This window comes from Vitis vinifera, chromosome 15 (genome assembly GCF_030704535.1).
Source record: "Vitis vinifera cultivar Pinot Noir 40024 chromosome 15, ASM3070453v1".
NCBI classification, from domain to species: domain Eukaryota; kingdom Viridiplantae; phylum Streptophyta; class Magnoliopsida; order Vitales; family Vitaceae; genus Vitis; species Vitis vinifera.
The window spans coordinates 4,965,922-4,981,432 of NC_081819.1; positions in this window are offsets into that span (position 1 = coordinate 4,965,922).

A 15,511-nucleotide genomic window follows, 5' to 3' on the forward strand; every position below is an offset into this window, starting at 1 on the left:
TTTTAAAATGTTGAATAAAACAATTTTAAATTCAAAAATAAAATTTTTTCTATCAAAAATAAAAAAATCAATTTTTAAATTTTCTAAGTCATATCCTTTATCAATGCAAACTAACAAATGTTATTGTGATGATATTTATTCATCATAAAATATATATAAATCTTTAATATTACTTTTATTTAATTAATTACTTTTTTATGATTAATTTTTTGTGTGTATTTTTATAAATTTGTGTGGTCTAATAATTTGTGATGTTTATTTTTATCAAAAAATATTTAATAACAAATAATCTTATAACATAATAGATTTTTTTATCATATATATATATATATATACACTAGCAAATAATTTGTCACAATTAAAATATTTTCAAATAGTAGCACTTTTATATGGTTCGTGTGTTTGTGTAGTTCACATTTCTAATTGGGCATTTGGTCTCATAAATCATACCATTGAAAAGGATACAATAATTTTTAAAAATATTTAGTAAAGTATGACACTTTTAAAATTATTTTAATTCTTCAATAAAATGAAAATATAAAAGGAATTAATTGGTTAATATATATAATTAAAAACTTATATATGTTCAAATTATTAATTGTTTATATAAATGTAAAAAAATAATTGTTCCTTGGATACATTTTTTATTTAAAAAATAGATAGTAGTAATAAAAAACGGTCCGAATGATTACCATATTTGTGGAAATAACTGGTTCTTTTCAAAACTTGAAAGATAACTCATTTTAGATAAAAATACCCCTTTTATTTTTGTTTCTACCATAGCACAAATTTTCTTTTATTTTCATCTCATTTTTTTTCCCTTTTGATTATGTTTTTTTTTCTTCATTTATTCTTCGATGGTAAAAAAAGTTGACTTGTGACTATTCTTTTCAACTTATGACTATTCTTTTCTCTATTCTTCATTAATGGCCATGTAAAGAAATTTAAAGACGCAAACAACTTATTTTATTTTTCATATTTCCTTCATATTTTTTTCTTTTTTTCTTTTAAATTTTATTATAGAAAGCAAATCTTCTTATATATCCACCAATTAAGAATATCTTCCAATAGTATAATCTAACATAAATGATCTTTTTTAATCCAATATGAAATGCATCCTCCCTCAATTGATTCAGAAAGAAAACATGTAGAAATAATATTTAGAAAAAAGAAAAGAAAAAACGAGAATGTAAATCTTATCAAAGTGGAGCTTAGATTCGACTATATAGAATTGAAATTACTCAAATTGTAGTGGATTTGTGTTTAAAGTTAGAGTTTTAAGACAAAGTAAGACGTTAATTGATGATTACGAGGAGACAAAGAAGTGTTAAATGATGAATGCAAAGTTTCAAAACAAACTGATGTTTGTGGGGAGAACATGAAGAACAAATGCGCTTAGTGCATAGATGCAATAATATTTTGATGATATTATTTTATCCTAATTGTAAAAGTGATACTATTTTTTGTCACTAACTACTATTGCCAATGTATATATTTTGATGATAAGTGATTTCTAATTTCTAATTTTATTTTTTCCATAATGCAATAATATCCTAATTGTACACAGTAAGTATATATATTTTATATAAAATAGTTGATCATTTTGTTACAAAAATTATTTATCATTGGAAATTAAAAATTACTGACAAATATTTCTATCACAAATATATGTATTTTGTCATCAAAAAATTTTCGGTCATATAGGAGTATCAAATTTTTATGTCACTTCTTTAGTTACAAAAAGTAATTTTGTACCAAAACTTAATGGTAAAGTATTCTATTACAAAATCTCCATTTCATATCACAAGACTTATAATTGGTGATGAAATTTCAGTCTTAAACAAAAAAATTTGTCAACTAAATATCACATTGGTTGTAGTGAATGTGAAAGAGTTTTGTAACTCAAAAAAACATGATTTTCATTGATCTAGGTCTCCTGTCTATAGGAGTAGACAAAATCAAAATTAAATACAATATTTAATCTTTAAGAGGAATAGAAAAAGTCTATGAATAAATATGTGGTCGTTCACAATTATATATATAATAGCAAGTCTCTAGGAATAGCAAAAGTCTCTCTCTCTCTCTCTCTCTCTCTCTCTCTCTCTCTCTCTCTATATATATATATATATATATATATATATATATATATATATATATATAATTTCTAAGGTTTAAATTATTTAGAATGAAAGTATTAAATTAGCTCTATGAGATTGGATTCATAAAAGAGTGCAATTATTTTGTAATATGGTGGCTTGACCAACCTAGCTTGTCCAAATATATATCTCTTTCAAATGATCATATAATATTTAATGGAATTAGGATGAGGTACGACTATCTTTAAAAGACAATAATATCAAGCAAAATAAAAATATAGAATATCTTATGTTTTTTGAAAACTAATAGAACAAAATATTTTATCATTGTTTGGAAAGAAAAATAGAGGGTAATTTTAAAAATTCATGATGTCTAAATATTCTTTTACTGTTTTTTTTTTTAAATATAAAAACACGTGATGGCAAGGTGGTAATATGAAGGTGGCTGAGTTTAGTGACATCTTGCATGACTGTTAAAGAGTATAAAATCATCACTATTCCTCTTTCGCATTCATAACTGTCTCTCTTTCAAACCAATAACAAACTCTCGTTTTCTCTCACTTTCCCTAAAAAATTCAACTTGCTAGCTTTCACCAATCTGAGACAATCTTATAATTTGGACGTTGCTGATTTCACAGTCAACAATTTCTTGGTCTTTATGATCATCGATCCGGTAAAAGTCTCACAGCTCTTTTCTTTCTTTCTCTCTCTCTCTCTGGAGATGCATCTCAAGCAGTCCATTTTCTTTGTTTCATATTTAACAATCATAACTGTTTCTCTATCACTTTCTCCAGAAAATTAAATTCGAGTTTGCTAGCTTTCAAGAATCTGATAACTTGGGTGTTGTCGATTTCACATTCAGCAATTTCTTCTCTGCCTTGTTCATCATCAATCAGGTACAAATATATGAACTAATATTTTCTTTCTTCTTCCGGATATCTTAACACATCCATAACTGTTTGGCTCTCAGTGTCTTGGTCAAGAATCTGAAAGAAGTTGTTAATTTTTTTTTTCTAATATATATCTAATCAGATTGCCTTTTCAGGTGGAAGTTGTTGCTTTCTGATTAATCTCATTGAATCTAAGTCCTTTTTTACAATATTTGTATTCTTTATCTTCAACTTAATTCTAAATGCATGGGTGAAGGAGAGTGATAGTTCTGGCAACACCGAAACCAACCATGGCCGACCAAAATCCAACATGGATCTCCTGTTACCACTGCTATCGACATTTTATGTTTCATATTTTTCTTGTATATTTGTTTGATGAATGTCCTCCTTGTAGGGCTTTGTTGTACATGCGGGGATCCCAATACCAGACACTTGCTAGTAGGTTTCTCAATGTGATCGATTCTTATTACAGATAGAATTATTATTTTGTTCATGGATGCAGTGCTAGCGTGTTCGATTCTTGCTTAGGGATAACAACTTATGAAATGATTAGTTTGGGCTTGACCCGTGTCTTCTGTTTATCATGCAAACAACCTGCTGGCTGGAAAATTGTAAGAAATACCATTCCCTCAATCTTCTGTTTCATGTGTTGGCAAGCTCTAAATCTCACATGCAGCTCTGGCAGAAATACCATTCAAATTAGAAGAGATATGTTTGATGTTGTGTGTAATGTGTAAATGAGTTTCTTTTTTCTTGGTAGCCAAGTTGCAATGCCCGAAAGGATTGAATGTTTGACCCATTAATGCTTCAAAATTTTTAAATACATTGTAATTGGAACTTTTAAATTTTAGAGGTTAACATTAATTACTAAAATATATATAGATAGACATGTCTCACTTGAATTTATTTATAAAAAAGACACATAGATAAATTAAAAGTATAAAAGTACAGTCCAAGTAGATCTTAGCATATTATCATATTAATAATATATTAATACAAACAAACTATAAATGGCCATGTTTATTGTTTAGAATCTTATATGTATATAAGACTAAAATCGTATGTTTGGCGCATGATAGGTATATTAATACAAACAATAATTGCTTTGAGACAGTGGGATGCCTCCTTTTTTGACATTTCCCAAGCCACCATATATGGGATTTCCCACCTTTTTTTATGACATGGAAGCACCTATATGTTGATGTTCATGAAGACCCTTTGGGGAACACTCAATTAGCTTGAGATTGAGAGTTTTGTTGCTAGACTACCCCTGGTTTTAAAACTATAGGTTCAATCCATAATTTTAGAACTTGAGGTATGAATTAAGAAAGAAATTATAATGTTTATGATTAAATTTTATAGCCTTTAATGTTCTTCGGATTGAAAAACTTCGAGTTTGTCTTTTTATATTGATTTAGTTGTGGCTAAAATTTTACAAAGTACAGAAAATAGGTCAAATTTCTCATGTTGTAGAGTTAAAGATAATTTTTTTGGAATTTTTTTCTTTAATGGCTTTTCTAAGGCATACCTTTTCAAAAAATAAACTTCAGTAAAAGTTATTTTGTCTCTATTTTAAAAAAAAAAATAATAATAATAAGATTTTGATTTGTTTAGAATTTGCTTTTGAAAGTTTTTTTATTTTTTGTATCAAGTTCTAATGGAAGTATTAAGTTATTTACATTGTACACCCCAAGTTTAGTTCAATTAAACCTAATAAAGTTTATATTTAAGGTGGGATTGGGAGTTTTTTGGGGTTCCTACTAACAAATGGGGAATCAAAGGTAGTATAGAGCAAATTCGAGGCATCCATGAATTACCTAGTCCAAATGTATGAAAGAGGTGCAAAAGGTAACTAGTTTAGAAAGTTACAAATAACCTACTAAATAGCCATTGATAACATAATGGGGGAATTATGTAATCATGCCCCATCTAAAAAAATAACATTTTTTAGAACTTGGGAACTTCTAATTTTCAAAGGATTTGTATTTTGAGGAAAATAACCCTCAAAATATTCACTCAAATAGTAAAAATAATCAACATTCCAAACTTACCCTAAACCCCTTCTCTCACCTATCACCAACCACCACTTTTTTTTCCATTTTTTTTTTGTTACTTTGACAATGTATCAAACAGCAGGCTCGTCAATAACAGTGGAATTCGTCCACATTAAGCTGTAACATTATTTAAAGAGTAGCAGTCATAGAATTATTTTAAAAAACCAAATAAATTGAAGTATTCATAATACATAACTTAGTTTTCTCTAGTCCACATAATGTGAAGACAGTTTATTATCAACGAAAATAGTGACACGAAAAACAACAAAGAAACAAATATATATGCCAAACTCCCCTTTTGTGCCATTTACTAGTGGTGATATTGTTTAACATACTAGAGCTGTAATGAGGTCTTCCATGAAGTGAATTTCCTACATAAATGAACGAGTGAACACTGAAATAAATAAAAAACATTCATGCATAGCGGTAAACCACAACAGATGATAGGGAAGAGGAGCAATTATAATGCAATTAATGTGAGTCCAGAGGAAAAAAGTGAAAAATTCAAACATAAGAGCCACTGTCATCAACTGGCCTCTAATTTCTCAGACATGGCAATGGATTCTTGCAACTAGCATGGTTGGGACCAGGCTCATTATGGCGGGAACAGTGGACTGTTCTCTTCAACATGAATTGTGATTCGATTCGACATTTCCTTAGTCTCACTAGAGGTCATCTTGTTAATGGATAAAGGAGAGATGGGAACATGTATTTCAAGCAGTCCCTAATAGATCCATCAGGATGTACTTTGGCATGTCATGCGTTACCAAAGTATGCATGGTGTCCAAGTAGATCACCTCCTAAGATGTCAATTTAAAACATTCGTTAACATAATCAGAAATATCTAATCCCAATCTGTGTATTGTTGCACAGGCATGGTCACATGGGATTCCAAACATTTTCCATGCTTTGCAAGTGCAAGTTCGGCATTTCAAGTCAACATCAAGATATGTGCTTCCAATGGAGACTTTGATGAACCTCCTATATATACATGTGTGGGGTAGGTTTCACTCTTTGCAATGTTGGTTGCAATTTTCTCTTCAATCATTGGACCAAAGGAGCCTTTCCATTTCTACATTACGCTATGGTGGTCATCAAGAAGAGATCCAACCTTATCCATATGCTCAATGAAAAAACACAAATGTTGTGATGATGCTCGTGTCTTTGCCATGAATTGAAAGACTTGACCAAATTGCTTGTTAATTTATCCCAATGCATTTTTGTAAATTTTGACATACACCAATGCTCGGCTGAATTATCTTCAATCCACTTAGCTAAGTGGGGGTTAAATGTTGTCAACATGTCCATGGCAACAAGGTAATCACACTCCAAGCTTGCGTATGCTACTACATTAAGCATTTCCAAAGCATTCTCCTTTCCTTTCCTTTCCCTTATGCTATGTTTTGTAAGAAAACTAATAAAGTTATCTTTAATGTGATGGTAGCAATGGCCATGGTAGTCTGATCCAAAAACCTTCGAAACACTAGAAAGAATACCTTGGTGCCTATTTGTGGATGAGATGAATGACTCTAAGTCGAGAGCTCTGGGCTCTAAATGGAAAAGAAATGACTCTAGGTCGTAAATAAAAAACGACTTTGGGTCGAGAGCTTTGGGCTCTAAATGGAAAAGAAATGACTCTGGGTCGTAAATGAAAAATGACTCAAGGTCAAGAGCTCTTGGAATTAAATGAAAAAGAAATGACTCTGGGTCATAAATGAAAAACGACTCTAGGTCGAGAGCTTTGGGCTTTAAATGGAAAAGAAATTACTCTAGGTCATAAATGGAAAACGACTTTGGGTCGAGAGCTCTGGGCTCTAAATGAAAAAGAAATGACTCTGGGTCATAAATGGAAAATGACTCTAGGTCGAGAGCTCTAGGCTCTAAATGGAAAAGAAATGATTTGGGGTCATAAATGGAAAAGAAATGACTTGGGGTCATAAATGGAAAAGAAATGACTCGGGGTCATAAATGGAAAACACTCTGGGCTCTAAATGGAAAAGAAATGACTCTGGGTTATAAATGGAAAACGAGTTTGGGTCAAGAGCTTTGGGCTCTAGATGGAAAAGAAATGACTCGGGGTCATAAATGGAAAAGAAATGACTTAGGGTCATATATGGAAAAGAAATGACTTGGGGTCATAAATGGAAAACGACTTTGGGCTCTAAATGGAAAAGAAATGACTTTGGGTTATAAATGGAAAACGACTCTAGGTCGAGAGCTCTAGGCTCTAGATGGAAAATAAATGACTCTGGGTCATAAATGAAAAAAAGGACTCTAGGTCGAGAGCTCTGGGCTCTAAATGGATAGCCGATTAGGATACTTTCCTGCTCATGGTGTCGGGTCGAGACCACTTGTAAGTGGCTAGAATGATGAAAACGAAACATCTCAAGGATGTGAAAGATGCAAACAACTCTGGGTCGTGAGCTTAGGGCTCAGGATGCTATGAATGACTCTGGGTCATGATGTAATGAGTAACTCAAGTTTACGATGAATAGCTCAGGGCTATGTGAACAGCTCAAGGTTGTGGGCTCTGGGCTTTATGACTGATCGACTAGAAGGAGAGTGCGATACATAAACTCCAAGTCAAACCACTCATGGGCGACCAAATGATGAAGGCTTAGCTCAGGGCTGGAAAGACTGTGGGTCTTAAGGAAATGATAGCTTAGGGCTACTAGGCTCAGGGCCTAAAGGAAGAAGGATAGCTTAGGGCTATAAGACTCAGGGTCTAGAAGGAATGAATAGGCTCAGGGCCTAAAGGAAGAAGGATAGCTTAGGGCTATAAGACTCATGGTCTAGAAGGAATGAATAGCTCTGGACTATAAGGCTCAGGGCCTAGAAGAAACAGATAAAGAAGACCAACTTGAAAGTGGAAAGGAAATAAATGGGCTCAAAGCCGTATACTCAAAACGCCAAGGGTCGAACTACTGAACTTAGGAAGGGAAATATGCCCTAGTATCCAAAGATGAAAAATAGAATATAGATATTAAAGCCCAAATGACCTGCAAATCAGTTTATTCATATGACAAACACGACAATAAACTACGTATACTTGGAGCTGATGGCTTGTAAAAATGTCACTTGTGCATGGTAGCCTTGACAGCCGGAGCGGTGGCATGTGCTCTTGTAGGAGATGCAGGTGGATGTTTGCAAAGAGGGCCTTCATTGGGGGTTTTCCCAATGGATTTGGGCCAGGAGGAGAGAGAGGACCCCTTTGCTGAACCCTAGCGGCATTGTGGCTGGACACTCCGAAGAAAAACAAGTGCTATGATAGTAAAAACAACGTTGAGAAACCTCATGATAGTCTTGGTGGAGAGGCAAACAGGCTAGGAGATGAAATAAAAATAAATTGGATATGTAGATGATATGCGTATGAAGAGCAGATGGTGTTAATTGTTATTTATAAGCATGCACATCCAATGTAATCACTTGGATTTTTCATTGTTTGATTTGTTTGAAGGGTTTCAATTCTTGACTATTAGGTTTTGCCACGAGGTGACTAGAAATTGAATGGTCATAAAGGAGAAACTGCCCTTGAATTACCTGAATGGCAAAGTTTAATTTCTCATTTCATTTTACGTTCACCCCAAGGGACGACAGTTGTTAAATGGAGGCTTGCGTTTCAAGATTACTGTACTGCAGTGGCCCATCTTAGGATCGTGGTCTGTACAGTATTGTGTTTTTTATTATACCGTAATTTCTTCCTATCTGGAGCAAAGAATGAAGTTTTGATAGGGATGTGTTTACTTGAATTGAGGCTTGAAATTTTGGGATTTTGTCACAGAGTTCTGGATGTTAAGCTACTTTTTCTCGTAACATATACTGCTAATTAAGAATTGATCAGCTCTTTGCAGATCATTCGGCTCGAATGCACCGACCTTTCCATTATCAAGACCTAAGACGCAGTGCGTGTCCTTTCAAAATGGGGCATCATCCGGGGTGTATACGCATATGCATACCATTTCCACACCACCACAAAGCTTGTTTATGATCTTGTTTTCTTCTGTTCAAATCTCTTGAGAAAATGCAAGAAAAATCCATATAAAACTTTTCTCCCTTTTTCCCCAAAGGCACATGATAAAAGTGTTAATTGGGTTGGTTAAGTGATGGGTTCTCAATACATGTACATACATATGGTTCAACATCATAGTCTCGGTCATTAACTTAGGAGGTCTTGAGGCACATCGGTGTTGGTATCTCTGATTAGTATCGGATGACAGACAAAATGTATATAATTAAATGTACTTTTTATAAAATTTTAAGTTTAATTAAATTTAATATTATTTAAATAAACATAAAAATAGGTTTATTATTTTTTAATACTAAAAGTCTTTCATTTAATATCTTTATATTAAATTTATTTAATTATAAAAATTTTCAATTGTTAATATTGATACAAGTAATAATTTTTTTTTAGTAATATGTTATCGAATAAAATTTAATTTATACATCTTATTTAATTGTATTAAAAAAAAGTTAGTAATTTATTTAAAATATAATTAAATTAAATTTTTATAATTTATACTTTATAATTTATATTTACAATTCTATTTATTTCATTATATTCATTACCCATGATATAAATACCACTATATTCATTTCCCATTTTATAAATACCCTATCACCCATGGATAAATCTATTAGCTTATTACCCAAGACCCATTTCTTCATCCTCACTGTCCTCTTCTTCTCTTTCAAACCTTTTTTTTTTCTTTTTTTCTTTGCAATAGGATGAATGAGAATAAAACCATCCTCCACATCCTCTTCTTCTCGTTCAAACCCATTTTTTTTCCAATTAGATTAATGAGGATAAAACCATCCTCCCCATCATCTTCTTCTCGGTCAAACCTTTTTTTTTTCTTTCTCTACAAATAGGTGAATGAAATTAAAACCATTTGTGATTGATTCTCCTCAACTCAAGTTCTAGGTTGCTTCTCATTTTGAATCGATTCACACCATCTTCAAGTCAAACTCAAATATCGATTTCATAGGGGGCTTGCCCAAGGCGGATAGACTTGGCTGAGTTGTACTTGTCTCAGCCAATATTTTAGACCTTGTATATACCTTAACTGAGGGTGAAATTCATAGCTTATAAAACTTGGTCTACTAACATGCACATTAAATTATCAGTAAAGTTCAAAATAATAAATTGTTAATTTATGCACCAATGATGAATATCAAGATACATGATCTATACTCAAAGTAATCAAATATCAAGATACATAGTAATTTTTTATGTGGAAAACTCTCAAATTAATTATGGTGATAAAAAACCATGGGGCTTAAGACCTCTAATTTACAAATTCACTATTTGAGATTAAATTAAGTACACAAATTTATGTGATCGTTTTACTCTAAAGACTTACTATTTAGCACCTATACTTCGATCCACATATGCGATGTAGTACCTCCAATACTTCAGTGGATTCCTCTCAACTTTTAAGGGGATACAAATCCTTCTAACAAAACCTAGAATTCAATCTTGTAAATTCTTTCTTGAGAAATTGGGAATAACAGGGCAAGTTGGTTGATTTTGAAAGTGTCCAACCCAAAAACATATTTAGGTAAGGTATATATGCCTATGACCCTAGAGAGTTAGAAACAAAATTTTCTTAAAAAGTAAAATGTCAACTTTCCAAAAATTAATTAACAAAAGAATTTAATTTTTAAAAAAAAATAAAATTGTCAACTTTCTAAAAATTAATTTAAAATAAAATATCAACTTCCCAAAAATTATTAAAAATAATTTTCCAGAAAAAGAAAAAAAAATGCTGACTTTCTAAAAATTAATTAAAAATAAAATCTCAAAGTTGCCAATAATTAAAGAAGACATTTTAATTCAATTTTAAAACTTCCAAAAAAATTAATTTTCCTTTAACAAAATCTTTCAAACTTATTTGTGACTACCCGATTGAACACACAATAGCCTTGAATCTTTAATAGAGGGTAAGTTATTATCTAAAAAGATTTCTAATCCATAACGAAAATGAATAAAATTGTCAATACATAAAAATGTCCTAACACCATGAGAAACAAAAATGACGAAAAAGGAAACAACATATTTATTAGGTATGCAATAATGCTTCTAATTTTGGGATGAGTATGTAAGATCGGAGATCTACGATAAGTAGTAGGATGAATATGAATGGATGACATCAAGCCACATAAAGAGAATTAACTTAATCTCATAGTTAATTGGTTTTAAGATGAGATGGTTAAGTTTTTTATTATAACAAGTGGTATTGGAGCTATGTTTTAAGGTTGGAGTTGCAAAAGCCTCATGTTGGAGGAGGGGCTATTAGGTATGCAACAATGTTGCTCCATGAAAAAAATGACCTTGGGATGAGTGTTTAATGCTAGAGATGGTTACACACCACTATAAGCCTCGAAATAAGTATAGTCAATTGGTTTTTTTATGAGATAATTTTTGGGAGATGCAGGTGGATGTTTGCAAGGAGGGCCTTCATTGGGGGTTTTCCCACATGGATTTGGGCCAGGAGGAGGGAGAGGACCCCTTTGCTGAACCCTAGCGGCATTGTGGCTGGACACTCCGAAGAAAAACAAGTGCTATGATAGTAAAAACAACGTTGAGAAACCTCATGATAGTCTTGGTGGTGAGGCAAACAGGCTAGGAGATGAAATAAAAATAAATTGGATATGTAGATGATATGCGTATGAAGAGGAGATGGTGTTAATTGTTATTTATAAGCATGCATATCCAATGTAATCACTTGGATTTTTCATTGTTTGATTTGTTTGAAGGGTTTCGATTCTTGACTATTAGGTTTTGCCACGAGGTGACTAGAAATTGAATGGTCATAAAGGAGAAACTGCCCTTGAATTACCTGAATGGCAAAGTTTAATTTCTCATTTCATTTTACATTCACACCAAGGGACGGCAGTTGTTCAATGGAGGCTTGCGTTTTGAGATTGCTGTACTGCAGTGGCCCATCAGGGGATCATGGTCTGTACACTAGTGTGTTTTTGCTTATACTATAATTTCTTCCTACGTTGAACGAATAATAAAGTTTTGATAGAGACGTGTTTACTTGAATTGAGGCTTGAAATTTTGGGGTTTGGTCAGAGAGTTCTAGATGTTAAGCTGCTTTTTCTCGTAACATATACTCCTAATTAAGAATTGATCAACTTTTTGAAGATGATTCCACTCACATGTACCAACCTTCCCATTATCAAGACCTAAGACACGATGTCCTTAATTTAAAGATTGGGAAGTGTGAATTGGGAATGATAAAATTAATTTGCTGAGTCATCTCCATACTTAAAATACACCTATTGTTCACCCTCAAGGTCATGGTTGAAAGTATCATACGCAAGTACATGTCTTATCAATCAAGGAAAAATGTCTCCATAATTAGTAACTAGTAAGGAAGGGATGTATACGCATGTACATACCACCATTTCCAGACCACCACAAAGCTTGTTTATGATCTTGTTTTCTTCTGTTCAAATCTCTTGAGAAAATGTTAAAAAAATGCATATAATGCTTTTCTTCTGTTTATCCTGCTATCCTCCTTGAGCCTGTAATTAATTTTCAAATTGAGTGTTTAGGTTTTGGAAAATCTTATGACTAAGAGCATAACATTGAGTGACAGTGAAAAATTTTCTATTAAAAGAGTTCATTCAATTTTGTACTCATCTCTTTTTCTGATTCTATATTTGTTGGAGTAAAATCCAATATTGTTCTTAATTAGGCATCAAGAAGTTAAGATTGTTCTAAAAAGGTGGTTTCAAAGAGTTTCCATGTGAAAGTATGTAGCCGAAGATTGGGAAGTGTGAATTGGGAATGATAAAATTAATTTGCTGAGTCATCTCCATACTTAAAATACACCTATTGTTCACCCTCAAGGTCATGGTTGAAAGTATCATACGCAAGTACATGGCTGCTACAACTCTAAGATATATGAGTCAGTAGTGTACATGCATTTCAATAATAACTAGGTTCTGACTAGAAAATAATTATAATTATGTTGAACTCATCTATTTTTATTATTATGTTGAACTCATCTAATTATAATTATTAAATTTTTCCTTATTTTTAATGTGGTTCAACCCACCACACCCAATTCATGGATGAGATAAAAGTATTACACTACATTATAGAGAATATTACAGAAAATGTAAACAAATACACTATTGGTTTCACGAAATATCTCATGTTTCCCCACTTCTTATATAAAACCTTGAACCATAGTCTCCTCGCTCCTTTGAATGTTTTTCATTCTTCCTCACATCTCTATCCACCTCATAAAGTCTTTACGAGTCCATCTCCATTTCATAACCTTTTCTTCTCATGACCTATAATATATATAGAGATATTCTTAATAACATTTCTTATTCTATAAGGAAATCTAATATTATAATAAGAAGTCAATTTTAAAAATATTCTATATAATAATCTTTACAAAAAGGAATCTATATTAGGAATTTGGGATACTTTCCAACAAAAATAATTTGAGGACACAATAAACAAAAAAAAACTAGTTTAGTAGTTGCCATTTGCATCCCCTTCTAGTGGGATCTAGTCATGTTAGCCATGTAAGATGGGATGGAACAAGCTACAACGGTGGACATAGGTGGGCCCATACCTAAGGAAAAAGATAGGTTTTCAACTAAAAAGACCAATATGATTCCTAAAAAACTTACCGGTCCACCACTTTAGACAATTCAATCGACGGTTCATGTGAGTTTGCCCTAATTCAATGCCTAGAACAATCTGCTTTTAAAAATCATGCCTTTAAGATAAAATTTTGATATTCCTAAAAATCGGATAACTAAGAGACTTATATTTATTGTAAATCTGGGTTGGTCTAGGCCTCACAGTTGTATAAAAAAATGAGACGACCCACAACTCTATTGGGTTGAATGAATGAATTACGTATCTTTAAAGCCAATAGACAATAAATTTTTCATGCATTTCATGGTTACAAATTATATATGTCACAATTGATGATATTTATCCTTAAATTATATTGTATAAAAATCATCTTGATAATAGAGATTATAAACAATGAGATATGATTTCTAATTTCTTTATAATCTTAAAATATGTTTACAACTTATAAGCTTGTAATGGATAACATGCTTATTAAAAGTTGTCATGAATTGTATTACTATATATGATAGAGTGATGGATCTTATTCACTAAAGTTGAGGGGCTCTTCATAAATTTCATGGGTGATTATAATGTGATAATTACAAAATTGTATGATTACAAGACAATTTTTGGACCTCTTATTATTTATTTTGTTTAATATTACATAAAATCCTTAGACTTAAGGATGTTACTAAGTTTTGTACTTGATTTTGTATAGCTTTGATATTATCAACTGTTGATGTCTAATAATGGATTATATACAGATCTGTTGGGTTTTATAAATAATATATAAAAACTAGTGGATATTTGATAAAGGACCCATTGCTTCTATAGTAGGAAAGAATATTTAAGATTGTGTCACTTATAAATTGTTTTAAAATACTGACTAGTCAATTTAGAAAGAATTTTTTTTAAGTGTATATATCTATTTAGTATGTCATATATTAAGATTTTCTAAATTTGTTTTTCTAAAATGTCCAATTATAAGAGGTGACACACTTATAAGTTTAGGGAATGACAGTTATCTTGATCCGACTTCAAAACTTGTGAGGAATATTAGTTAGTGGAAGAATTAATGTGTAAGTGGGGAACTTACTAATCTATCTCTCTTTTTTTTTTGGGTGAAATTGTAATTTGTTTTAAATATGATTGTAATTGACAAGTTCATTAGGAATAAACTTACTAGAGATGTAGAGATCCCACGAAGGTCCCATGCTACATGTCCTCGCCTCAGATTATTGAGAAGAAACAATTAACTTATTGAAATATGAAGAGTTCATAACATATGAATGAGTTTATTAATTATAGACATTTACTTTAGAAGTTAACATATTCTAATGAATTGTAAAGTTAGAAAAGGTTGTAAATATACAATGAATTAATGCAATGCCACAAAGAAAGGTAAATACACTAATGAATTGTAATGTTACAAAAGTTGCAAAGTTACAATGAATTGTAAGGTTACAAAAGTTGTAAAGCCACAATAACTTGCAAGGTTACAAATAGAAGTTATAAAGTCACTAGTGAATTATCAAGTTATCAAATTGTAAATTCACAAATAAATTATGATCTTATAATAGGTATAAAGTCATCAATAAAATTTTTAAAGTTACAAAATTTTGAAAAATGTCATGATTTATCATTATGTCAATAAAAGGATGAAAGTGCATCATAATTTCAACACTTTTTTTCATTTGTTGGAAGATAGTCTTCCTATTTTCCCTTTGTCTTTCAAGAGTTCTAATTTTCTAGCACAAGACTAGAAGGACATGCATGTGAGCTTGCCAAGAGTTTTGCACTTGTGAAATCAAATTGGGTTAAATATATATATATATATATATATATATATATATATATATA